This window comes from Antechinus flavipes, chromosome 1, assembly GCF_016432865.1.
Source record: "Antechinus flavipes isolate AdamAnt ecotype Samford, QLD, Australia chromosome 1, AdamAnt_v2, whole genome shotgun sequence".
Taxonomy (NCBI): Eukaryota; Metazoa; Chordata; class Mammalia; order Dasyuromorphia; family Dasyuridae; genus Antechinus; species Antechinus flavipes.
The window spans coordinates 395,844,428-395,872,296 of NC_067398.1; the positions used below are offsets into that span (position 1 = coordinate 395,844,428).

Sequence of the window (27,869 nt, forward strand, 5' to 3'; positions counted from 1 at the left end):
ACCAAAGGCTAGTTTTGGGGGTGTAGGGTCTAAACAGAAACAGTTACCTGAAAATGTGTATAAGAAAAAAAAATCATCATTTTTCAAGGACACAGTTTTTTTTCATAATTTTAAATGTTTTTCATTTGTTTTCATAAATTTAGTCATGTAAGCTTAATTAAGTCCAGTCACCAACCTTGTCTTCATTCAAAAGTGCAATTAAGAAATGCCACACAAAAGCAGCTTAGCCCTGAGGGGTCTCTGACATTAGTTTTGCTATGAGCAACTCACTAATTGCTTCTTTTATCTAAAGTCTCTTAATGATATTTTTGACACACTACCAATCACAATGTTTTACTCTTCACAGTCAACAATGTTTGGACCAACTTCAAAGTCAATTCTTGAGCAAGTGTGTGTGTATATGTGTGTGTGTGTGTGTGTGTGTGTGTGTGTGTGTACACACACACACACATATATGTATATGTATATATGTAAACACATAGTTTTATTTTAAATAATTAAAAGCATGCTGAAAGTGAAAATTCAGAATTTCATCAAAGCTCATTCTGCTGTCACCAATATTTACTGGCTACTAATTAGGGCATAGAGATTCATGATTACAGATAGTTTGAGGTAAACTTGTAACTGCTGTTTATTGGCCATAATGGATACAACTCAGACAGGAAGTCCAGCAGGCTGTTCCAGTCTATTTGAACCATGTCCCCATACCAAATTGAATCGTAACGCTTCAGAGCTCTTCTTCAGATCACAGGCTCTCTGATGACTGGAAGGATTGGTATTGTGATTGCTTTTGCAAAAATGATTGCTTTCTCAGAGGAAAGGGGGTGGGGGAAGCCAACTCTGGCTTCATAAAAGACCTATGCTGAACTGGGACTCTCCAGGAGTTCAGCTGGGATCTTCATTATTCAGTGTGAGATTCTCTCTTCTAATGCTTATATTATATTTATACCTAAAGCCAATCCATCACTGATGGCAGGCATTCCTGGGAGAATTAAACTACCTCTGATATTTTTGGGTAAAATAGTAAAAAATAAAAAAAAGTATAAAATAAAGTCCACATTTTACCCCGTAATTTTTTTTTTCCTGCACATCAACAGAGCTACACTAATGATAAGACTTGATTCTTTCAAATGGAATAGAAAGGACAACATCAAGTGAGAGCAAAACTGTTAAAAGGCCAACAAATTGCCTAAGTCCTCCCTCTAACTGCAAAAGAAAGAGTATTCTTTTGTTACTTATGAATTCTTACTTCCTCACCCATCCCCTAATAAAAGAAACAATTTAATTTTTCTCTGTACCTGCTTACAATCTGTGGTTTACTACTGAAAGCCACATTACTTGGAGATGGGTGGAGGGGAAGGAAGGGAAATCCCTAATTTGAGCTGTCAGTGAGCTTTCACAATTCTCTGTAGGAAATAGCTTTCCAATTATAAGCTTAAGGTCCATTTCTCTGTATTCTTTATTCTCACTTTGGTCAAATCAATTTTCTTAAAGGGAATGGATCAAGCCTGAGTTTTTCACTGCCTTGAGCCTACTTCGATAAATAATTGTTTTATCAATAGATAACCTTGCAAAAAATTTCATTGCACAATTGTAGCAAAATGCTCATTTGAGTACTCTCCTTTTTATAATGAGCCACTGGTTTATAGTTTCAAGGGTTTGATTTAGAGTACTTTACAACTCTGCTGAGCAGCTTTAGGGCTAGATATTCAAACAATATCCAGGGTATAACTATGTCTGACTGAAGTTGCTCTATTAACTATTTCTGAAGAGGAAATGCCACAGGAAAAAAAGACCATAAGATTTTTAAGTGATTTTTCACATGAACCAAACTTTTATGAAATGATCATCCAAAAACAAATTCTGGAGAAACTTCTCAAAGTTAACTAATAATCAAGTTTCAAATCTTGAAGTGAGTGATTCTTATTTTCCAGCCTTAAATTTTCATCCAAGTGATTTCTTTTCATATGCTGATTATAGAATCAGAACAATTTCACTTATATGGGTAAATTCAAAATTTATCTAAGTCCTGGTCCTTTAGATGGAACCTGCTTTGAAAAATTTTGACTGTCAAAAATGCCCTCTCTGGACTTATATATTTTGACATGATGTCCCAAGTGACAATTACCCAAGGCATGGCTTCAATTTATATACATTTGGGAAAATGCCTAAGAGCATTGATACTTTGGTACATCCCTTACTTTTATAGACCATCCCTTCATCTTTCTCATTCCTGTGAAATTTTTGTTTAGAGTTTGTTATAAAACTATCTTTACAAAGTTCTAGACAGAAATCATCTTCTAATTCTTTTAGCATTTTGGAAATGCTAGTGTTACACTGAGGTTTCCCATGCCCACTAGAAATCCAGATCAGTTTCTTTTTCAGATTAAACATTACCTCAATCATGTCTTTTATGTGTTTAAACTGGTCTTGATAAACTTCTAGATATTGTCACAATAATTGAAAATGCTAAGCATCTTTGGTTAAGCTGATCTGAAACCATCAATGTAGGGAGATCAACAGTGATTCTGGAGGTGAAAGATACAAAGTAGAAGAGTTTGGTTAAATTCATCTCTGGTCTCCTTTCCCAAAGCTCATTACCAAAAACCAGGGGTCAAAAAGAAACAAAACAAACAAACAAACAAAAAAGATATCTGTTGCTCTCCAGTAGTTTTTTTTCTTTTACTATATAGTGAGCAAAATTATACTTTCCTATTACTAAGAGCATGATTAAATGAAGGGCAAATGTCAGGATATAATTTAATATCCAAAACATTCTAGTAATCTGTTCACATGTAATCACATAATTTATTCCCCCCAAAAGGAGAAAAATGTTTGTTTTGCTCATTCTATTGTATTAATACAACTTGAAGTCAGAAGACTGGAGTTTTGTTGTTGGGGGGCAGCTAGATGGTACAGTGTTTAGAGCACTGGTTTTGAAGTCAGGAAGATTTGAGTTCAAATTTTCCCTCAGACACTTGACCCTTTCTAGCTGTGTGAAAAAGACTTGACCTGTTTGCTTCAGATACATGCTAATTGTGTATCTTTGAGCAAGTCATAATTTTGATTAATAGCCTAGTTTCCTTTTCTCTAATACAGAAATAAGGAAATAATCATAAGTCCATGACAATTAAATTTAAATCAATTTGCAAACCACATGATTAAGGGACATGGAAATTTTTACATGATGTCAGTAAAAGGGGAAGGGAATTTCAGTTATATGGGGAATTAAGGAGGAGAGTAATGTCAAGAAAATAGAGAATAATTTATAGTCCAGAAGAGTTATGTGGCCCCTGGGAAGTTAACTAAGTTGCCCATTACCACATATTAGAAGGTGTCAGTAACAATGCTAGACTCTGACTCCAAGTCATGTTCTTTCTGAATCCAAGGATGGTGCTATATTTCCTATATTCCCATTGCCCTCCATTAAACAAAGAAAATGACCAAGGAGAAAAGAATAAGTAAAAAGAGGGCCAGAAAAGCTTTTAAAAGAGAGAGAGACAATAACCCAGGAAGTGACAAAACATATTAATAAAGGATATTATAGAAACACATTATCAGAAGAAACAAAAAGGACAGTGCTGTTCTCACTTACCATACAATTTCTGGTCACCTCATTTTATGCAAGTGACTTAGTGGCTATATATTGGTTTCCCATTCTTTGTGGATTTGTCTTCCACATTTATACATCTAAAATGTCAAACTTTAACATTTGGTTTCTTCTAGAATAAATTTGAAAGGATTTTCTTTCAACAATACTATCCTTCCAGTGTGATCTTATCAGAACAAAAAAACAAAAAGTTTCATAAGGCCAGAAGACAGAATAGAATCCATTCACCATCTGCAAATTTAGGTAAACATTCAATATCCTTCTCTCCCTCCGTCAGCTTGCCAGAATAGCAAAAAAAAAAAAAGTCTTTAAATTTCATAAATTATTATTAGTCAATATTTCATGTCAACATTTGGGTGTTTTACAGAGAAGGGAAGGAACTCCTAGAATCAAATGAAAATCATCAAAAATAATGTTTTTTTTTTCCTTTTAGAAAAATGTTTGGTTTTGTTTAGTCATGTCTGAATCCTCTTGACCCCATTTGAGGTTTTCCTAGCAATTGAAAGTGGTTTGTCATTTCCTTCTCCAGCTCATTTACAATTGAAAAAACTGAAACAAACAGAATTAAGTGACTTGCCCAGGATCACACAGCTAGCATGTGTCTGTGATCATATTTGAACTCAAAAAGAGGAGTCTTTGTGATTCCAGACCCAGCACTCTATCCACTGCATTATCTATCCACTTAGAAAAAAAAGTCATAGCATATCAGTCTCAGCTATCTCTTTCCCAGAGACATTTTCACCTTTAATTAGGACACAGGATCAACAATTCAGATCTGGAATATACATGTAGTCCAACTTCCTAATTTTATAAAAGAGTATATTGAAGATCAGAAAAATTAAGTGATTTGTCCCAATTCCCAAAAGAAGTAAACAGCAAAGATAGGATTTGAAATGAGGGCCTTTGACTCAAAAGCCTGAGTCTTTAACACTATATAATTTTAATCTGAATCCACAACTATCAATGAACTATGAATACAAGGAATAGTCAACAAAGAATAAAAAAGAACTCTTCAGTCCCTTTCTTACAAAATAAATTATGATAAATATTTGTCTTAACAGGTTTCTCACATCATGATACCAGCAAATCCCTTTACATCTTCCAATATTCAACAGAATAAAAAAGATCCCTAAATAGATACCTTGAAATCCAGGAAATTACAATTTACTGGAAATAGAAAAAAAAAAAAAATGAACCTATCTGAGCCACTCTAGAGTTTAACCTATTAGCTAACTGAAAGCCAAAAAGCAGAAATCAAAAGTAGGCATATAATCCACAACATTTCTACCTGAATAGCATAAAAAAAGTTAAAATAACCTTTCAAATGGCTAATCATTCACAAAAGACAAATAATGATTTATTGTAGGTGAGTAGACAGGTATTTTATTTATTTTATTCCTGTGTGTTTCTGCAGTTTAAAAAGAAAGTAAGAAAAAGAGGTAGAGAGAAAGCTGGTGAAAATAATCTTTTTTTGGCAAGGCTATACTATAACAATGTCAGAAAAAATATTAAAAATGTTAAACTCTTTTCAAAGACTCAGATTCTTGCATATGGCTACACAAGCTAACAAAATTAGGCCTCATTCAAAGCAAATGCTTGCAGCATTTAGGGCTGGATAAAAGGATTTTATTACCAATGCAATAATGCATAAAAACACCAATCAACAATTAGTCTCTGCCAAAGTTCAAAAGAAGTACTAGATATATCTGGAGCATATACTAAAGTTGCCAAAACACAAATTCCCATATAAAGTCACCATGTGGAAGCCAATTGGTATGAGGAAACTAAGGTGCCCAAGGGAGAATTTAGGAAGTCCCCTTGGCAGAGCAGACAGAGTAGTTGATTTTAATACCATTAAACAGATGGAAGCAGCAACAAATAACAGAGGAAAGCAGAAGACAGTCATTTCTGCCAACAAGACAACACTGAAACAGGAAGGATGTAATCTAGTGTCAAGTAATTCATATGTGTCTCTCTACCAAAGAACTATTTTAAACTTGCAATTTAAATACAGAAATTACTGATATCAGAATGGGAGAGTAGTGCTAAAACCTGATTAAATGACTCCTAGGGAGGGAGGGAATGCAAATACTGATAGACATTCTCCCTCCTTCTCTTATCCTTTCTTCTCCTCCCTCTCCCCCCCTTCCTCCCTCTCCCCCCCCCCCCCCCCCTCTCTCTCTCTCCTAATGCCTCTTTTTCTCTCTGTCCCTGTCTCAGAAATATATTGGAAAATTTAAGTAATGTAAACTATCAGTATCAATAAAATAACAATATTTTTTAAAGATCTTACTATGGACAAAGTTTTGTGCTAGGCACTATAGTTACAAACACAAATCAAAACAGCCCCTGTATTGACTGATATACTTACTAATGGGAATATAGCCTAGAAACAGATAAAATTAATACCAAACAATGTGGAAAAAAAGAGAAAATACTAACAAATAGGGAATAATTTTGAGAATAGATGACAGAAGCTGAGCCTTAAAGATGCATAAATATTTGAGAAGTGGAAAGGAAAAAGAAGTGGGGATAATCTATACAAAGGCAAGAAGGTGGGAAATAGAATATTATTTTCAGGAAAATAACTGGTAATTTAATTTGGCTGAAAACTATATTACATGAAGACAGATGACACAACTAGGAAGATAAATTGAACCTAGGTTGTAAAGAGCTTTAAGTAAATACCAGGCATAGTTTATGTTTTATCCTGGAGGCAGCTGTGACCTATTGAAGGTTTTAGAGGAGGGAAGTGACAGATATGTTTTTTAGGAAGATTATTTTGTCAGCTGTGTGGAAGGTGGATTAGAGAGAGGAAGAAGAAAGATCAGTTATGAAGCTCTTAGAATAGCCCATGTGAGAGGTGAGAGGGCCTGAACTATGGTGATGGTTGTGACTAAAGGGGAAAAGAGAAAATGTTTAAGATGTCATCAAAGTAAAATTGACAATGTTGGGGGAAGGAAAAAAAGAAGGAAATCAATTAGAGATAAGAGAGAGGAAAGAGTCAAAGACTACAAGATCACAAATAAGAGTAATTTGGAAGGATGATGAATTCTTCATAAAATTGGGAGAGTATAGAACACAGGATTTAAAGTGGAGTATATAAGTTTAAGATGCCAATAGAATGTTCAGGAAACAGTATTCAACAGACAGCTGGAAATCTAGAAGAGACATTAGTGGAATTGTGAAATGATCCAACCATTTTGGAAAGCAATCTGGAATTCAGCCCAAAGTGTTATTAATCTGCCTATAGCTTTTGACCCAGAAATACAACTACTAGATCTATTTCCCAAGATGACAAGGAAAAAAAAAAAAACCCTATGTGTTTTTAAAATATTTATAGCAGAGACACAGAAGGGGAAGGGGGGCTAGGTGAGAGGCTCAGGAGAAGAGGAGGGGACTAGGAGGTGAACATGATGCAGGAAAGGTCACTGAGAAAGGTAGGACAAGTAGGAATAGAATCAAAATAGAGCACAACAGAATGCCAGAGAGTAGAGAATAGTAGGACAAAACAGTCGATGGTATAAAGAACTAAAGATACTTCATTTTCAAGAGTGAGAAAAGATTATTGGACATTGAAATTAAGAGATCACCAGTAAAGTGGTGGAGATACAATATCAATGAGTGCTGAGGAAGTAGAATGAGTGAGAATAAGTTAATCTAACAGTTTAAAACTGGGGAGAGGATGGGGGGAGAGTGGATGAAATAAATTCAGAAAAGAAATCATCTGGGGGAAAATCTAAGCCAGAATTCCAGTAATGACTATTTTCAGTCTTTTAACACCTTCTTTTTTTTAGGATATTAATATAAGATTTGAAAAGGGAGTCAAAAATTAAAGAAATCGAGCTAAAGAGCTGGTACTTGTCCATCTACAAAATATCAAAGGGCCAAATGGTTGTTTGCATTTATTTAAGTAACTTAGTTGTTTTGTACCCTATAAAACAAAGCTTTTGCATTAACTTTAGAACAGGACCTGACATACTTTATGGGAAGGCAGAGGCTTAACGAATATAAATATATAGATCACGTTGGTATCTATTGGTCTTGGCACTGGATTTTATAGAAATAATTAAAAGGCAGTGTATAATGTCCAAGAAACATAATAAGATCTGTCTTTATGCCACTGAAGGCTTAATTTACACTAATTCTAGAAAGTCTAGAAATACTTTAGCTTCTTTAGGCTATAAATCCAATTGATTAACAATGTTTATTAGCCTTATCTCAGAAAGAAAACAAGCCTGCCCTCTAATAATTTGAAATTATTGCAAAAAGTAAAAATGCAAAGTACACTAGAGCCATTGAGTATATATTATATATACTATCTTGTATTCATTCCCTTTCATTTTAGGTGATTCAAGTTATTTGGGAAGGAAGTATTGGGAGATGTTGCCATTTTCTTGGATAAGATATTGCTTGCTTTGTTTCAATATCATTTTTGAATAAACAAGCTAGAGTTCCAAATAAACTCTAAAATCTCTAATCCAATATCACTTTCTAGCTTTCATTTTTTGTCATTCATTAATTTTAAAGTATTTATTAAAATCTATTTTAATACTTATCCCTCTCCTAGAAATTAAACATATTAAATCCCCAATTTACGGTATGGATTATTCCATAAAAATTTACTTTAACTTGATTAATAAGAACTTGAAATGTATATTTACTCATGGATTCTTGTGATAGTTGACAATAATCCTACTAGGTTCAATACAACTAGAGCTATTTAATGAGCTATAGATAATTCTATAATTCCTATGAACCTAATTGTAATTTATGCAATGATGTTTGTGGGTCATCCTAAAAAGAGAATCCAAAGTTTCATCCCTTCGTTATTGTTGTAGAAAGCTTAAGAGATATTTTTATCCCAACATTGTGCTGACTGGACAGTTATATGTATGCATGGCAAGACTTTGTAAATTTAGAAATTCCCATAAAAATGCTAGACACTAATGTACAGAAAAATCAAGTTAATCTATGCTCAAAATAATTTCTAAGATTTAAGAAGAATTTTAAAACATTTATTGACCCCAAGACTTTTTGGTAATTATAATATTCACCTGTGTATGCAGGCAGGTAAACATCAAAAAGGTACATAGTGATTTAAATTATAGATATCTTATAAGCAACCCATTATATTGGCTTATCCTTACATTTGACACCAACATGAACATCAGCTTAATTAAAATATCTGCTGGACACATTAATTTTAGTCTCTGGAACAATTATTTTGCTTTATGTCATGAGAAATTATAAACAATGTTCTTGGCTTTATAATCGTTAAATTTTTGCAACAGATCTGAATCACAATCCTGTTAGAAAAAACTGTTGAAGCTTGTCAAGACTCAAGAGTTTGGTTGGTTCTAAGATTCCTTAATATATATTTCCCTGTCTTGCTTGGTTTTAGCATGACTCCTCAGTTCTGTTCTAATTCTTTCCACCATTAGGTTTAAAAAAATATATCAGCAGGGAAACAACTGTGTCAAATAACAAAAGACAAAGCAAAATTAGAAAGAAAAAAAATCCAATTTTATACTGGAAAAAGTGATCAAACTTTATAGTGATCAAATTGTAGATATTAATTATTTACTTATATATAGCTTGTTAAGAATATATAATTATATGATATAGAAGACTTAGAATATGTTTTCAGGATTCAGAACCAAAACTTAATGTACATCTGGGCTATAGGAACCAAAATTTACTTATACATATCATTTTCTGATTTAACAAAATATTATTTTGAGGGCACATTATTTTAGGAGCAAATAGGTGGATAGAGCTCTGGGCCAGGGGTCAGGAAGATCTGAATTTAAATGCTGTCTCACAGTCTCTTACTAGCTATGTGATCCTGGACAAGTTACTTAACCCTTTTTTGCCTCAGTTTCCTCTTCTGAAAAATGAGATGGAAGAGGAAATGGCAAATTACTCCAATACCTTTGCCAAGAAAATGCCAAATGAAGTCACCAAGCATCTGACACAAATGAACTTTTTTCCCCCAAGAACTCTTTAAGATATTTTCTTTCTTCCAGTCATATTTGCCGATCCTTTTTCTCTCTTTTTATTCAACCTGGCTAACATGCAAAATTTTGGCAAACATTTGGTGAATTTGACCTTTGAAGACTAAAAACTAATTTACTTCCTCTAAGGTATATATATATGTTGAATTACATCATTCAAGCTGTATTTTAGGAACTTAATTCATTTGACATCCAAATAAACCTAGTATTATTTCTCTCGTACTTTTCTAAATATTTCTTATTACTTTATTTAATGTATTCTACATTTCAGCTTATGAACTGAAACGAGTTTTCTCAAATCTATATTTTATTTCCAACCTCCATGCCATTGTATGATATGTTTTCTCCTTGCTGATGTAACAGAGCACTCTGCTCAGAGCATACAGAGAGGATGTATAGAAGGGAAACTGATAAGCTTGCTTCAGGAGGTACATAATATATAATGGAAGAATCTGGTTCCCCAAAAAAATCACATTCTCTCTCTCTTTTTCCCCTGTTTCTCTCACTCTTTCTTCCTCTCATTATCCACATCTGAAAATCTTTCTCTTTGCATATTTTATATTAATTACTTTTCTGTTTCATGTTCATTCTTTTGGCCAGGTGATTTATCATGATTCTCAGTTTTGAAATTTTTCAAAGTTATTTTTCCTATAAGATGTCATCATCATAAAATTGTTCTAGTTCAATTCATTTCACTCTGGATCAGTTCATCAAGATCTTCCAATTTCATTTTAAATGGTCAATTTTGTCAACTTTATGTCATAACAATTTCATTTATTTACCACAATTTCTTTTGCCATTCTCAGTAAAAGGACACTCCTTCCTTTTGTTTATAATTTTGGCTATCAGAAAAAAAAAAAAAGGGCTGCTATAAATAGTTTTATACATACAGATCGTTTTTATTCCATTTGATTTAGTGGGATATAGACCAAGTAGTAGTATGACTGGTTTCATATGTATACATACAGTTTGGCAATTTTCTAGCCATAGTAAAAAATTATGTTCCAGAATGACTAGACTAATCATAGCTCTACCGACAATGCACTGCTGTATCTGTTCTACTACAGCCTTTCCAACATTTGTCATTTTCCTCTGTTTCTCAGCTTTCTTAGGTAAAAGTTAATGTAATTTACATTTCTCTAATTAATGATTTAGGCCATTTTTTCATAGAGTTGTTAACAGTTTAAATTTGATCCTTTAAAACTATCTGTACATCCTTTAACCATTTAATTATTAGGGAATGGCTCTTATTCATATACATTTGAAATATTTTCTTACATATCTTGGAAATGAGATCTTTATCAGAGAAACATTTGGAAAAGATTTTCCCCATTATGTTTCCCTTCTAATTTTTGCTACATTGATTTGTTTATGAAAAAAAAAACAGCTAATCAAACTTAGCTGTTTTATTTCATGATGACACTAGTTTTAGTCACAAGTCCCTTCCCTTTGAAAAGATGCAAAAATAATTTCTTTCTTGTTTCTCTAATTTGTTTATAATGAGACTTTGTATATCTAAGTTATATATCCATTTGGTGCTTATTTGAAGATGAAGATATTTCTGACTGTTGTTAGTTAGTACTCTCCTAATTACAGTAATACGTTTTTGCATTTGTCAAATGCAAAAACTGCTCAATTTGCTTATGTATGTTGTGTATTTAATCTATTCTACTGATTTCATTTTAAAAAACACCAAATCTTTGTACAGATTTCTGTTTTGTAATACATTTTGAAATCTATTCCTAACATCCTGCCTTTCTACATTTTTTAAAATTGTTACATTTGAAATTCTTGATCTTTCGCTCTTCCACTTGTGTTTTTTTTTTTTTCTTGTATTTCTTATATTCTTTTGGGAATTTGATATAGCACTAACTAAATGACTTAGGTAGTTTTTCTTCCATTAGTATTATATTGGCTTGAATTATCCATGATCAATATTTCTCCAATTATTTGGATCTATTGTTATTTCTTCAGAGAGCTGTATAGTTAGACTCATACTCGTCCCTAGATAAATCTTGAAAGATATATTTCCAAGTACTTTCTGACTTCTGAAGGTATTTTGAATGGAATTTCTTTTTCTACCTCATGTTGCTGGATTTTGCTGATTCAAAGGAATGCTATCTCTTCTTGCTGGGTTTTGCTGATTCAAAGGAACGCTAATGATTCATGTGGATTTATCTTATATCCTACAACTTTACTGAAGCCATTATTTTTTATTTAATTAACTCTCTACAAGTCTCTAAATATACTACGTCATCTATAAAAAAGGATAATTTTGTTTTCTCTTTACCTTTGCTTAGTTGCTTATCTTCTTTTTTCTGTCTTATTGTTATAGTCAGCATTTTAGTACTGTTAAACAGTGGCAATAATAATGTATATCCTTACTTTAGCCCTGATCTTACTGGAAAGATCTCCAACTTTTCTTCACTATATTTAATTTTTGCCCTTGCATTTGGATGAGTTCCATTTATTATATTAGAAAATGCCCCATTTATTTCTATAATTTCTAGAGTTTAATAGAAATCAGTATTAGAGATTATTTTTTAAAACCTTCATTATATACTAATATAAACATATGGTTTGTTATTTATATTTTATACACATTATAAAATATTTATATTAGCATGGCTTATATTTATATTGTTCCTTATGCTAAACCAACCAATATGAATGCAACTATGAGCAAATGTATGAAATACTTAAAAATATAAAAAATATTTATATGAAATATAAAAATATTTTAAAGAATTATTCTTTTGGCCATCTAAAGTGCTACAGTGAGCAATCAATAATAAATTCTAAAACATGAAACATAATAAAATGTCCCTATCTTTGCTCCTTATTATCTATTTAGAATTCATTATTTTTCACCCCAAACCTTTCTTGCTTCCCAACTTTTCCTTTTTCTGTCAAAAGTACTAGTTATCAACAACCTTGACTCCTCTAACACATCTAACATACTTAATCTGTTGTAAAATCTCATCATTTCTACCTTCTATTCTCCCTCATGCATGCCCACATCATTCCATACCTAGACACATGCAATAGCCTTCTAGTTGGTTCCCCTGCATCAAGTATCTCCCCTACTCCAGTCTTTCCACTACTCAACTACAAAAAAGTGATTTTCCTAGAATATAGATCTGACCATGTCATTGATTTCTTCAATAAATTCCAGTTATTTCTATTACTTTCAGGATCAAATATAAAATGCTCCAAATGACTTTTAAAATATTTCACGATTTGTCCCCTTATTATTTTTTTTATCCTTCTTACACTGTACTCTCCTCCTTTTTATACTATATTCTATAATCCACCTGCATTGTCCTATATGCTTGCTGCTCCTCAAACACAATATTCCATCTCTCTCATTGTTTGTCTTTTGATTGGCTGTCTTCTCCAAACTTGGAATGTTCTTTCTCCTCATTTCTAACTTCTCCCTCCCATGGCTTCCTTCAAGATTAAGTTCAAATTTTACTTTCTGTAATGAGTTTTTCTCAGTTTTCTCTCGAAGGTGTATTTTCTCTGAGATGACCTATTTACACTCTAAATATTTTCTCTCTTCAGAGATATATGTATGTTCTCCTTCCAATTAGAATGTAAACTCCTTAAGGAACAAAGACCATGCTTTCACCTCTCTTTTGATTCCCAGAATATAACAAAATGTATGGAATTTAATGTTAAATAAATTCAGCAGCATCATCATGATGATAGTGTTTTAAAGCCCTTTATGTATGACACATCATTTGACCCTCAAATAATCTTGAGATATTATTATTATTATGTCCATAGTACAAATGAGGAAACTGAGGCTAGGAGAAATTAAGTGAATAGTCCATGCTAACAAACTATTAAGTATCTGAGATAGGATCTCAAATCAGGTTAGATTCCAAATCTAGTATACTGCCTTCTACATAACCAAAACCACCAAGCTGCTTCAATATTGAGGACTGACTTCCAGTATTACGTTAAACATAACTTACTTTTTGCTTTAGTTTCTGTTTTTTACAAGCAAGTTTTCATGAATTTCAAGTTTTCATTATTTTGATGCCATTCCATTTCAAATGCTATATTTGAGATACAGTTTGTATTTGAAATTTCTGAGCTTCCTATTTTATTAAAAAGTGAAAGTTGAAAATTATGTAGCCTAATAGCTTTCAAATGACAAAGTTTAATTGTCAGTGAAATTGTATTGAATTAAAAACAATGTTTTTTATCTTTGCCTTCACTTCAGAATTTGAAAATTTTCTTAGTTTCCAAGCCAAAAAATCTATTGTGGAAATCTTAGAGATTTCAGATTCCTCTACTGGTATTCTACTTTAGATTTCTCTCTCTAGTCAAATATTGAATAGGTTCTAGAATTAACCAGTACTTGATAAATACATAACACAAAAATTAACAAGTGAAATTTAGCAGTGTCTTCTCCAATAGTTCTGTATATATCTTAAGTGTACTAGCTATTACATCTTCCCAATAGAATATAAGCTCTTTGAGGGCAAAAGAATTATTTCTGTCTCTATTTGCTCTCCCATTATATAGCACCTAGCAAGATGGCTGACTATTAATAAATTCTTATTTTATTGATTTAAAAAACAACAACAACTTTTTCCTTTCAGATCTTTCTTTCCTGGCTTATTTGAGCTGCATGATCACATCAATTTTGAAAGCAATATGAACGATCAGATTGCTGCCTCCTTTTAATGCAGGTCATTTCTGCAGTTCAACAGATAAAATAATTTCAAAATTAGCAAATGATTCAATAAAACTGCTAAGTGTGTGACAAAAAAGCTACTGGAAAATATTTGTTAAATGTGGCAAACAAAGTTTAGCTAAGTTTATAAAATGTATTCTTTAATAATTTTCTTTACAGGCAGAGACAAATTCAGTTCCCAAATTAGAAATTTTTGTCTAACTCAAGAGTTGAATAGAAACTTAATTTATATTCTATAGTTATTTAGCACTAAAAATAAGAACTTCCTTGACACATCTGTGTTATAATTATAAAAGCCTTCTACCAATGTATATAAGTAACTATGGCAACTTTTTAAATTTCCAATATGAAAAGATGAAAATGTAATTTTAGAATCAAGACTTTTAGAATCAAGTATAATTTAGTACAGCTATGTGCAAATTATCGTTTACAAAGTACTACAATCTTGATTCTGAGATACTTCAATCTAATTAATTTAGTAATGCATTATATTACTCACATTTTTTAAACTGGTGATCCAATGCAGTTCCTTGTGGCAGGTTTTGATAATTTAACTGAGGTTGATGATTGAGTTCTACTGTTTCATATTATGATCCTTTTGTGTCTTTTAACTTTTGGGTTCCAGAATTTTGTTTTCTATATTTTAGGGTATGTCCAATAATAGACAAAGCTTAATTCTAATGATAAGACAAACAAGAAGAGGGAAAAAGATCATCCAAGTTAATAAACTGTTTTATGCATAAATGTCAAAAGACAGTTTTCTGACACTCTAGTAATAGTCTGCAAATTATTCTGTGACAATGGTTCCATCACATCTTTGACATTATGCTTCCTGCCCATCTCTTAAGAAACACCCACTGGAAAAAGGCTTCAAACCTTATGGTACTTGACTGTAGAGGTTATTGTATGCCAATATGAAGAAACAGTCTGAAATGGAAAATGCAGCTGAACTACAACAAGATTTTATCCTAATGCACTTCTCAACATTTCAAAATCCCCTTTGACAAAGACAAGCTTTACCACCCAAGAGTGTAAAAGCTTTTCTCTCAGCAGGGGTCTTGCAGCTGTTCACTATTAAAACAACTAAGTGAGAGGGTCCCTTTTAGTAAAAGTCATAAAAAGATTATGATCACATCTTTCATTTGTTTTCTTAAGACAAACAATTAAAATGTAAACATATATATGTAGTCACTACGCAAACATACAGACTTGTTGAGTCCAATGACAAAATTATTGGGATGAGCTACTATTCAATCACAAACATTTTTTAAAGACTAGGTTGAAGAGATGTAGTTAAGATAACTGACTCTTTAAATGTAGTTTTAATGGACAAAAAAAATTCCTCAAAAATCTTTAGAAACTTTGAGCAGTCTTGTATATACTTGGGGAAAGTAGCAAAATATGGAGAAAAGAATATATGTGATCATAACTTTAGTACAACATTTTAAAGAGTATGTGTTGAGCTTTTTGCAGTAGTGCATTTAAATAAGTATCCCAGCTGTATTTTAATAAAGTGATTAAATATTTCTGTCAATGAGAATCATCTGACCAAAACAGCACCCCATTTGTCCACAAACTAAAAATCTGTTACCAACTTTCTTTGACAGATTCTCTTCACTGTAATTACATGTAGTCACTCATAAGGACTTCTTTAAGGATAACCAAGCAATATGCTAAATACAAAGCTACATTTTCCCATCAAAAATATTTCAAACCTGTTCTTTAGTAATTCCATCAATGCACTAATATTAATCAACTGCATATTTTTAAATCTTCCATTAAAAATAATCAGTAACAGGACTGCTGTGACCAACCATAACCAATAATAAGACTCTTTCCAACTTCTAAATGTCATCTGTACAGGTAAACGTTAAATATGCACAAGAAGTACTAGCTGATTAATTTTCAACTCTCTCGTGGATGTTCATCTTGAAACCTTACCATAACATTTTACTGATAGAATTTCAATTTATTTCTGAGGAAAAACAACATTTACAAACTATGCCCACACAAGAAGTCTGTGACTTTATGCATCAAGATCAAAAAAAAATCTAAAAAAGCATATTTCAAGACACCACCCTTTTTTTCTTCTATATGCAGTTTCTGATGGCTCTCTCCGATTAACAAGGAAGTCTTTCCTTAATATGAAACAGTTGCAGCATTTGCCCTCTGTCCCTTTCCGACAGTGACCCTCAATATGGTTGCTTATTGATGTCTCTACCAAAAGCGCCACAGCAGGCTCTCTAAAGGCAGAGAGCTCGCTCTCAGCGCCTCCTGCCGGAAATCCTGAGGCCTAGCAGTCAATGAAAAGTTTAATTCTCAACTCTATCAGCAGCATCCAGGTAAAACAAATGGTTTTCAGTCTTGGAAAGGATCGGATACGCTTCCCGCCAAATCCCATCAGAACCTTGAAATTCCAGTACACAAAACTAGCTAGAGAAGGAAGTCTTTGCAAGGGAAAAGAGTTAAAAATCTCATTTAGAGATTATTTCCCCCTTCTAACTAAATCGTTTTCCAATCCTACTAGAAAGACAGATTTTAAGATTCCTTTTGAAACTGTATTAGCAGATCGTGTTGGGGAGGGATGGGGAGAGGAGATGAAAAATACAGTAAATGAAAATTCTCTGGACACTGCAAAACTAGTCCCAGAGAAAAATCCCAGGAAGAAAAAATGCTCCCTTACCCTATCCCATGTACATCCCTTTACTATTTTTAATAAGAAACGTATATCATCATCATCATCTCGTAGCAGTGTGAACTCTCAACACTTTTCTGCCTCCAGTCTAAGAAATAGCCTTGTCCATTTCCTTAGTAGAATTCAAGTCTTTCTACAACCCTTGGATCCCCAACTAAACACGTTTTTCATATTCTCCAGCAGTCTCCTTCAAACAGTCTAAGAAAAAGTTATTTCCAGAAGAGGCTAAGGAATCATGTAACTCAGAAGGTTTAAAAACCTTTATCTGTCCCTTCTGCTTGTCTTCTTTAAACCCAGCACCTTTTAAGGAAGGCTTGCAAAAAATCAGTGATAATTCGCATTCCCACTGCCCCTGCAAAAGCCTCTCTTAGTGAGTCTCTTCTTTCCCACTGCCACTGCATTCACTGACCCCACACACACACACACACACACAGACAGACAGACAGAAGCAGAGACACCTCACTCTTCCCTCTGACTACATGGCACAGGCACATTAAAGAATAGGATGGCAAACTAAGTTATAACCAGTTGAGTAGCGGAACTGTTGTCCACCGCTGCCAAGAAATCTCAGCACCTCTAGAAGCTCCAATGATGACCCGTTCAACAAGAATCAAGCTCCAGTCTCCCTCCCTAGACTATCCTCAACAACCTGATGCTATTCACATGCCAGAAGCCCATCAATTCCCCCCCGCCTTAAGTACAAGAGATCCTCTCTTTCTCCCCCCCTCCCTTGAAACAGGGCAGTAGAGCTGCGGAACCAGGGGAATAGCAACAGGGACAAGGAGAGGAGGAAAGAAAGGGGTCTCACCAGGTGCTGTACCGACTTCTTGCCCAGGTCATCGAGCACTTGTAGACGTTCCGTAAGTCCTCTCTGCTCTCCACAAAAGGAAGTCAAACAGAAGAACCCCGGTCTAAGTCCCCTTCCCTCCCCCCACCCGCCCCTCCAAAACGCGAACCCCCCCAATGGGGGGCTGGGGGCGCGGGGGGCAGCGTCTTGGAATCAGTAGCTGAGTCTTTAGTGGGGACGAAGCTCGCACCAAGTTGCCTGCTTGGCCCAGGTGAGATGGGAAAGTTGGGTGATAAATCCAGTTCCGTGGGCGAGCAGCAGGTAGAAAAGAGCTGGTGATCTCCAAATCGCCGGACAGCCCCAAGGAGACAACACAGTCCCCGAGAGAGGCCGGAGGGAAAGCGACGCCGCAGCCGCGCGAACAGCAGTAGCAAGCCCTGAGCGAGCGTCCTTCCCCCTTTCTCTCGGAGCTGCAGCTGCAGCCGCTGCAGCCCGTGCCCCGCGCGGCTTCCCCGCCGGCCGGTCAGCCCCGGCGCCGGCGGCAGCCGCAGCAGCAGCGGCACCAGCTCGGTACCAGTGAGGAGAGCTAGCGCGCGCGCGAAGGAAAGCGGAGCCCGGGAGCGTGAGCCGGGGAGAGGGGTCCCCCTCGCGCTCGCACTCACAGACTCCCTCTCCAGGACTCTCTGGAACTCCAAGCTCTCTCCACTGAGTCCAGCTGTGAGCTAGCTACCCAAACCTCTCCGCCCCCTTCCCCCGCAGCCGCCGCCGCCGCAGCCGCCTGCCGCTGCTGCCTCCACCCCCTGCCTCTGGAGCTGCGCAGGGGCGACTCGGCATCGCAGCCGCCTCCTCCTCCTCTTTTTTCTCCTCCTCCACCTCCTCCTCCTCCTCCTCCTCCTCTCCCTCTTTACCTCCCCCTTTTCCTACTCCCTATCGTCCCTCCTCCTCTCTGAATGAGTGAAACCTGAGAACTTGGACCAGCTCTGAACACCCCATCTCCAGGAGAGATCCTGCAGGGGGAGGTTCCCCAAATCACTGCCCTCTCCCAGCCCTGGCCAAGCCGACCCCGCCCCCGACCACGACCATTCCCCTTGTTGGCCCAGAAGCAGACACATCTCAAGTCTCCTTCGCTTCTTCTCCTCCCCCCATATATGAGTTAGGCTGAGTTTCTTTTTTTCACCTCCTCTGCCACATAAAAATTGTTTCTTTCCCATTTCTCTACCCCGCCTTCTTTTCCCCTTTCCTCCCTCCCCCTCTCTATCGACGTGTCTCTCTTGGGCTATTTTTAGGGGAGTTCCCTATAAAGGTCCCGGGAAAGTGAGGGCCAGACACTAAGACGTGGCACTCTGGCCCCTACAGGCAGCGAAATCTGCAGACATCCACTCCAGGTACAGTAACAGTTACTGTGCAAGGGACGGCGGGGAACGGGGAACTGGTAAAGGAGCAGGGCATGTTAGGTAGTAGTTAGAACATGAGGGTGCTCCTAGTAACCTCCTATTTTCATTTTTTTGGTTCTTTCTGCCTCCTTTCTAACCTCATGCATTCTATGAAATGGAAGTTAAAAACGCATTAAGAGGGGTAACTTGGGAAGGTCTTGGAGTTAGGGCTCTACTTTTCGAAGTATAAGCCCCTGAACTTGTACATTTCGGCATTACTGTACTCCTAATTCTTACAGTAATGTAATCAGTTAAATCAAGAACATAAACATGTTAAATGAACATATTTGATAAGAATAAACAGAGGTAATTCAAGTAGATAGTCTCAACTCCAAAGGATAGAAATCAATAATCATACTTTTAAAACCATTTCCCTTACCTTTGAAGATTTCCTTGAGTGGGGGGAGTATTTTTTGAACTATCATAAACAACAGATAAAACTCAGGTTAAAACTGTATAGAAAAAAAAAATACTTGAAATTCTATCCCATCCCTTTTCTGTGGTGAGTGTGTGTGGGCATGTGAGTAGAGGAGGGTTTTTTGTTTCTTTTTACTTTATAAATTGATACATCTTCGTTGTGAAAAGTTCCTTCATTCTTTCCTAACAAATATTCTGACATAAGGGCTTTTTCTTTAAGTAAATAGTATATTTATCTACATTTAAACTTGTCACACATAACCTCATCCAAACTTCCAGGATAAAATGTATCTTTATAAAGCAATGTTGTCATTTTAATAGCCTTCTTGAACTATTTCAACTTTTATATCAGTTTCTTCCTACTTTTAATGAAGGTCTACAGGTGTTTGTGGTAACTTCAAAAAAAATCTACATCATGCTATACCATAAACACATATATGCATATATATATATATATATATACACATATTTATATATACTTCATTTATATACATAACATATTAATTTATGCAGCTCTTGAGTTTTTTTTCTTGAAACCTGTTCCATTTGGATATGGATAGTCACATAAAAAAGAGATATCAACAAAGCTTGCAGGTAGTTTAATGGTGACAGGGAGATGGCAGAATTTTGCAAATGTTGCCATTCTATACTCCAAGGCTTGAGAGATAAAACACCCCAGGGGAAGCTTGCTGGTTTTGGAACATAGCCTCAATTCTCAGTTTAAACTCTGGCTCTATGTGACATTGAGGTCTAAGTTTTCTCATTTAAAAAATGGAGAAAATAAGAATGACCTCCAAGTTCCCAGCTCCAAAGTGATGGTCTTATGATTGGGAATATCTATAAATCGTTTACATGAGAGTTTGGTGGGGCTGGAAAAGGAGAAAAGCCCATTTGCTAAAGTCCTGTTTTAACTAATTATTATTGTGCTTGAATTCTTTCAGTCATGTTCAACTCTTCCTGACTCCATTTGAGGTTTTTATGGAAAAGATACTGGAGTGGTTGCCATTTCCTTTTCTAGCTCATTTTACAGATGAGAAAGTGAGGCCAAACCGGGTTAAGTGACTTGCCCAGGAGCACAAAACTAGCAAATATACATTTTTGCTCAATAGGAACCAAACTTGATTGATTCTGCACTGCAAGAAAAAAACTGCTTGCCCCACCCTAGTTATGGCTCTGATAAGAGCTTTTACTGCTGTTCCTTAGGGGAAGGAATGTGGTGTGTGTGTGTGTGTGTGTGTGTGTGTGTGTGTGTGTGCGCGCGCTAGAAAGGGATGAGCTGAGAAAGAAGGAAAATTGAGTAATAAGCATGTTCATATGACAGAGGAAAACCATACTTTCTAGTTTTGATGAAAACATATAAAAACATATATAGCAATCAGCAATGTGACCAAGCCCAACCTTAAAATTACAACTTTTAGAGCCATAATGCTTTGTATCACAATTGGGTTAGTAGCAATGGTTTTTGAAAGCAAGTTTAAATCCAAGGTTTATAGTTTTCAGCCCCTATGAAACACTACTTATATGATTTTGTTCACCTCCATTTATTGAGCACCTCCTTTGTGCCAGTCCCTATCTTAGGTACCGAAAAAAACAAAAGTAAAAGTCCCCACTCTCAAGAAGTTCCTATAGGAAATAATGTATTCTTAGGTACATAGAAAGTATATAAAAGATAATGAAGGCTGGGCAGAAAGAAGTCACTAGCAGGTATGAGAATCAGGAAAGGCTTTGTGTAGTAGGTAAAACTTAAGGAAACTAGGAATTCTAAGAGGTTAAGATGAGGAGAGAGTACATTCCAGGTTTGGGTTACAGCCAGTTTAAAGTCACAAAGTCCAGAAGTGTTCATAGAAATTGTTCCCCCTGGATTAACTGGGTTAATCCAGTTTTCTGAGTTCTCTCTTAGCCTCAGTTTTCTCAACTGAAAAATGAAAAGATTACATTAGATGGGATATAAGATCATTACAGCTCTACATCTATATATACAACAGGCCAACAGATTCCCAATGGAAAAACAGAATTTTTATTAGTGATATTATTTTTCTTTATCTCCTAGAAACAACAAATAATGGGAAACCTTTGTGAAAATGATCCTAAACATTTTGCTCAAACCCCAATCAGCAATTTTTAATTTTCACAATATTCTAATTATGACACCCCACCCCCAATGATGGGATTATGTCTCTTATTTAAAGGGATATTTACTTTTATTAAACTTTTTTTTACACTTTTACTTTAACACAAATTTCTCATTTCTTTTCTATCCACTTTCTCCTTTAGTCTTCTAAAGTATTTGATGGAAGGATTACTTGTCCAGAAACAGAAAAGATATTTCAGGAACCCTTCTGGGTTACATTTGTATAGAATTTGATTCTCATAATAGCCCTATGAGTGATATAAAACTATGCTTTTTCCTGTGTTATAGAAACTGAGGCTCAGAGAACTACCCAAAGTAGCATAACTTCTAACTTGCAGCTTTTCTACCTCCAGTCCTAATGCTATTTACAAAACACCAGCCTGTTTTTTACAATGCTATTCTTGATGAAAGGGCCAAAGAGAAGAAAATGTTATATAAGAAATAAGTATAAGGTGCAGCTAGATGGTATAATAAATAGAGCACTCATACCTGAAGTCAGGAAGACCTGAGTTCAAAACTAGTCTGAGTTCAAAACTGAGTTCAAAACTCTTCCTTACTGTGTGACCCTGAGGAATTTAACCCTAATTGCCTCAAGAAAATGAGAAATAAGCATAGATGGCAGCAGAAAGTTCAGAAAGATAGCAGGAGAAACATGAAGAACATGATTGATCCTGTCAGTGGTCAAGTTATATTGACTCCATCACTTCAATAGATCTCCAATACTTTTTGCTCCATTCTATCTCAGACCCTGACATTAATCTACATTATTGTCTCTCCTAATTGGACTTCTAGTTTATAGTTTCTCCTTGCTCCTAATTATTTTCCAAGTGAGAATAGGGAATGCACTTGTGATTTCATTGACATAGGGAAATCCTGTGTGAAGAAATTCCCTCCATCAATGAAAGTCCACCCATTCTCTTTAACTTAAAAAGTCAGAAAATTACCTAGAGATTTGTTACTGAGTTTTAAATGTTACTGAGAGTTGAACTCAGGTATTCCTGACTCCAAGCTCAGTACCACCCATCATAGCATGTTACTTTCCTAACATCTTTAAAGTAATAGCTTCCTCCCTCTATTTACTCTGTTCTTTTAATATTACATTAGTTTGTGAACTAGACCACTGATTTCATTGGTATGGAGAAATCCTGAATGAAGAAACAATACCAATAATGCCAGCACCTTATCTCAAATGTATATTCTTAATGAGTTGCCTAAGGCACTGACAGGTGATGTAACTTATCCTGAGTCACCTAGCCACTATGTATCAGTAACAAGACTTGAACCCAAGTCTTCCAGCCCCTTAGATTGCTTTCTAGCCCTGTGCCACTTTTCCTCTCTTTTTCTACATAGTATCAAAATAAGCTTTCAGAAACACAAATCTGGCCAAGTTGCTCTCTTGCTCAAGAATCTTCAGTAGCCTGCTATTATCTTTAAAATAAAATATAAAATTTTCTGTGAGCATTTAAACCCCATTATGCACTAGTTTTATTCTGCTTTTTTTCCCCACTGTGAAAATCACAATACACCTTTTCATACACTTTATTTTCCAGCCTACCTGGCCTACTTGCAATTAGGCAAACTCAACAATCTCCTACCTCTGAACCTTTATCCAGGTTATCCCCCATTTTTAGAATGTATATCATCCTCCTTTCTCCCACTTAGAATCCCTATGTTCCTTCAAGTATCAGCTCACTTGCCCCCTTTTATGGGAGACTTTCCTGATCTTCATAATCACCTGCATTCCCCTCCTTCTTAAATTATAGTGTTTATACTTATCTATTTATATTTTGTGAACACTTCCCCCAAAAAATGTAAGCTTCTTGAGGACAGAAACTAATTTTTCCTTTGTATCTTCAGAGTCTAACACATTGTCTTCCACATAACAGTTACTTAATTTTTATTAAATTGGATTGAGGCCAATCATACTAGTTGGTTCTAGAGTTCCACTCATTGAGACTTTTATTGCAATTATATAATTATTAGAATCATGGGGCAGCTAGATGGCAAAGTAGAAAAAGTGGCAGGAAAACTGGAATTTAAATCTGACTTCAGACACATATTAGCTATGTCACATTGGACAAATCACTTTCACCCTATTTACATTAATTTCCTCATCTGTAAAATGAACTGAAGAAGGAAATGGCAAACCATTCCAATATCGTTGCCAAGAAAACCCCAAAAAGGGTTACTAAGAGTTAGTCAGACACCACTGAAATGACCAAACAATAGGAACAAATTGCAGTCATACCTTTTAAATGGGATTCCTTGAAAATGACTTGGTGCCTTAATGCTATAATGGAAAGAGCATTAACTTTAAAATCAAAAGTCCAAATGCTAGTTCTTCCATTCAGAAGCTATATTATTCTTTGGATTTAAATTCCATAAGCCTTAATTTCCCCAGTTGTAAAATGGATAAATAAAATTTTACTATCTACTCCAGAGGTGATTGTGAGGATCAAATGTGATATTGTGTGAAAGCATTTTGCAAACCATGAAACTAAGTGTAGGCTGTTACCAACATAATCACTGTAGATTCAATTAAAAGAATGGAGAGTAAATTTCAATTACTAAGCAATGCCTCTCTCAAGTGTGTCCTGTCTTTCAATCACTAAAAGTATGTACTGCTAAAGGGTGTCTTGAGTTCAGTGGGTATTCAAAAATACATGACTGATAGAGTATATGAGCAGAGATTACACTTATTGTGTTTATGTGTTTGGCTCTCCAGTGGATAATCAATGAATCTATTCCCATAATTCCCTTCAGATTTGCCCATGTGTCAGACAACCACACAAGAACAAGCATTCACTCCTGTTGCAATGTAAAGCTAAAAGTAGTATTTATTATGCATCTGCTCCTAGTGTGTAGATATCAGCCTGGAATATTTTAATGGTATGTCTGATTCAATATCCCAAGAGGTGTGTGTGTGTGAGGAACTGTTATGGGTCAAGCAGCTGCAAAGGCAATTGGAGACTGAATAGAAAGCCCTAAGGTAGTATTACTACCCCCTGAAGTTTTCTTCTCAACATGTAAAAGTCAGAAATTTCATACTTCCTGTAAGTTCATAGCTCTATAGTAGATCCTCATTCTCCCCAGGGCCTAAGTGACTTGCTATAAGAATGTATTTGGTAAATTAAAGAATATATTCATACAGTCCTGAAGAAGTAATGGCCAACCTAAGCACCAGATTTAAAAACTATGAAGCATTAATGGCTCTCTCTGATAAAAGACATCAACATTTAACTGTATTTTTCAAATCGATTAAGTGTGTGTGTGTGTGTGTGTGTGTGTGTGTGTGTGTGTGTGTCTGAGTATTAACACACATCCATCTTTTGAAGGGAGGAAATTAGGGGAAGAAGGAATTTTAAAGAGTTACTCTTTTTCTGCATTAGATGTTTCTTTCTGAATACACTAGTTCAGGAGAACATTTAATTTTAAAATATAGATGTACCTTTAGAGATGTAGAAGGCCTAGAGGTCACCTCATCTAAACTTCACATTTTTAATATGAGTAAAAAAAGGAGAAATGACTTAAGTGATTTGTCTAGCATAACACAATTAACAAGTAGTGGCTCAAGACTCCAACCAAATCTTTGCTTTCCCCTTTTATACCATACTGCTTCATGGTTAAGAACATTAATTTTTATCTCTTTAAAAAATAAAATTTGAAGTGTCTCCAAAATGGATAGTGACAGTAACAAATATAATTAAGGGGGAAATATTATACACTTGGTGAAAATGATGAATTCTGGGGAACTGATTCATGTGACTTGAAAAGGCCATCCATTTCCTGATTCACCTTGTTGTTATTGTTTTTTTCCTATGGAAAATGACATTTATTTATCTAGTCTGTGAAATAATTAACCAATTTTTTCTTTTCTATATTCTGTTCCTTTTTACTTTCATTTCAGTGATTTTTCTAAACTGACATCTCAGAAGAAAAGCGAAGATGAGATTAGAGTGAAGATCATCACAAGAGAGCAAGCTCCAACCTTGGATCATGATTGACATGAAAGAAAAATTTTAATATCTGTGATATTTAAAAAGAAGGAAGGAGATTAGGTTAAAATTATGAAAAACCACAGACTAAAGACTGTGGCCTTTTGCCATTTAATTCTTAATTGGATTTTCCAGTGTACAAGCCAGCAGACACATATCATGCTATGGCAATCCTTGGATGTTCAATTATCCCTTTCATTTTTTTTATGCTCTTTACTAAGATCAACCTTCCTTTTTGTTCATTTATTTGTTTTAATGTAATTTTGTATTTGGGCAATATAATCAGCTGTTTCATACTAGAGTTAATTCATTCAACAAATATTATTAACACTTGCTCTATAAAAGTAGTGATACTAAAGTTTTTATTTAAATATGATAGTGTCCTTAGGAGGCTAGATATTCTAGATATTAGTAAGTCATAGAGATATTTTTCCATGGATTGAGTTTACTTTTTAAATAGCAGTCTTCATTTTTCTTAAAAATAAAAATGAAATACTCAAAATAACATTTTATGTAAATATTGTTAACCCTGGTATTTATGGAAAAACTAAGTAATAGCTGATAGTATTGTATAATTTACTGATATTGAAGGAAGATAATATACCAAAAATAGTATGCAGAAAAAATATGACAAGGCAAAAGCAAATCATGAGAGTGAAAACCATTATGTGAAAATGAAGTATAAAATTAAAATTTTCATTTTCAAAATATTGACCTCAGTTGCTTTTATTTTCTTTTCACTGTGTATCTATTTAAAATACACAAACAAAAACCAAGTGTTAAATAGAAGAAAAGGTAAGGATCTCATTCAGGGAAAATCAACCTAGAGACTTTGGTATAAAAAACTATACTAGGATGGAAGTTAAAATTCACTGGTTCCCATCATCTGGGTAATTAGAAATGTTGCATCTCAGTTTCTTTTATGATCCATACAATGAGGTCTCCTCTTAGTTCCACAGAGAAAAATTATCATTCATAGAGCCTACAAAGGGATCCTTTTCCTTTGAGTTCAACAAGGAATTTGGGTAGATGGTAGTGTAGGGACAGTAAAGGATACCAAGACTAGCAGATGGGAATACTACATTAGATACCTGTCAATCAATTTAGCATGCTTATGTGAAAAGAAGAGTTTGCATGCTTCAAGCAAAGCATTGATGCATATCCTACTTTGAGCCACACTTAAAACATAATATAATATGATTGCATATATATTTGCCAGGCAGACAAAGAATATTATAACTGAAAAGGGCATCAGAGGCTATCTAATCTACCTTATACTTTAAAAAGAATCCACCCAGCAAGTAGTCATCAAGCCTCTGTTTGAATACTTCCAATGAGGGGAGCTTAGTTACCTCCCATAGCAGCTAATCTACTCTTGGAAAGATCTAATTATCAGGACTTTCTGTCACTTTCATCAACCTTAGTTTTCGTTGTCACTTCCATGAGGTGATCCTAAATTCTGCCTTCCAGGACCAAGTAAAATGAGTCTAATCATTCTTTCATAGGACATCCCTTCATTACTTAAAGACAAGTATTAACTAACCCCATCCCCACCCCCAAGTAGTCTTTTCTTCAAGATTAACATCCCAAGTGCTTTCAAACAACTCTCATGTGGCATGATCTCCAGTCTTTCAATATTCTATTTGTTCTCCTCAGAAAGGTTTCCATTTATCAGTGCTGTACGTTTCATATATCAGAAGGATCTGACCCAATAATTATACTTGCAAATTGTGTTTTTATACATATACACATATGCATGAATGTGTATGTTATATAGAACTTATTCTATATTATGTTATACTAATATATATGTAATGTACTGTTCTATATTATATGTGATCATGTATATACTATTATGAAATATATAATGTGTACTATATTGAGTATATTATATTAATATTATTAGCTAATATATGCTATATTGTTACATGGCACATATAATATAGTATATATACTATTTTAAGGTATATATATGTAATATAGTAACAATATATGTATTGTATTATGGATATATATATAAATATACATATATATATATCTCCAATGCACATACCCTCAAACACAAATAGATTTGCC

At 34.8% G+C, this 27,869-nt stretch overlaps 1 long non-coding RNA gene and 1 other non-coding gene across 2 annotated transcripts; both read left to right on the forward strand.

Moving 5' to 3' along the window:
- The first annotated feature begins 18,689 nt into the window (after nt 1-18,689).
- Nucleotides 18,690-26,503, forward strand: LOC127543625 (uncharacterized). The gene is made up of 2 exons (XR_007949268.1): nt 18,690-19,202; nt 25,706-26,503. It is a non-coding gene; the product is annotated as an uncharacterized LOC127543625 (long non-coding RNA).
- Nucleotides 25,526-25,594, forward strand: LOC127546139 (small nucleolar RNA SNORD123). The gene has a single exon (XR_007949990.1). It is a non-coding gene; the product is annotated as a small nucleolar RNA SNORD123 (small nucleolar RNA).
- Nucleotides 26,504-27,869: the final 1,366 nt, after the last annotated feature.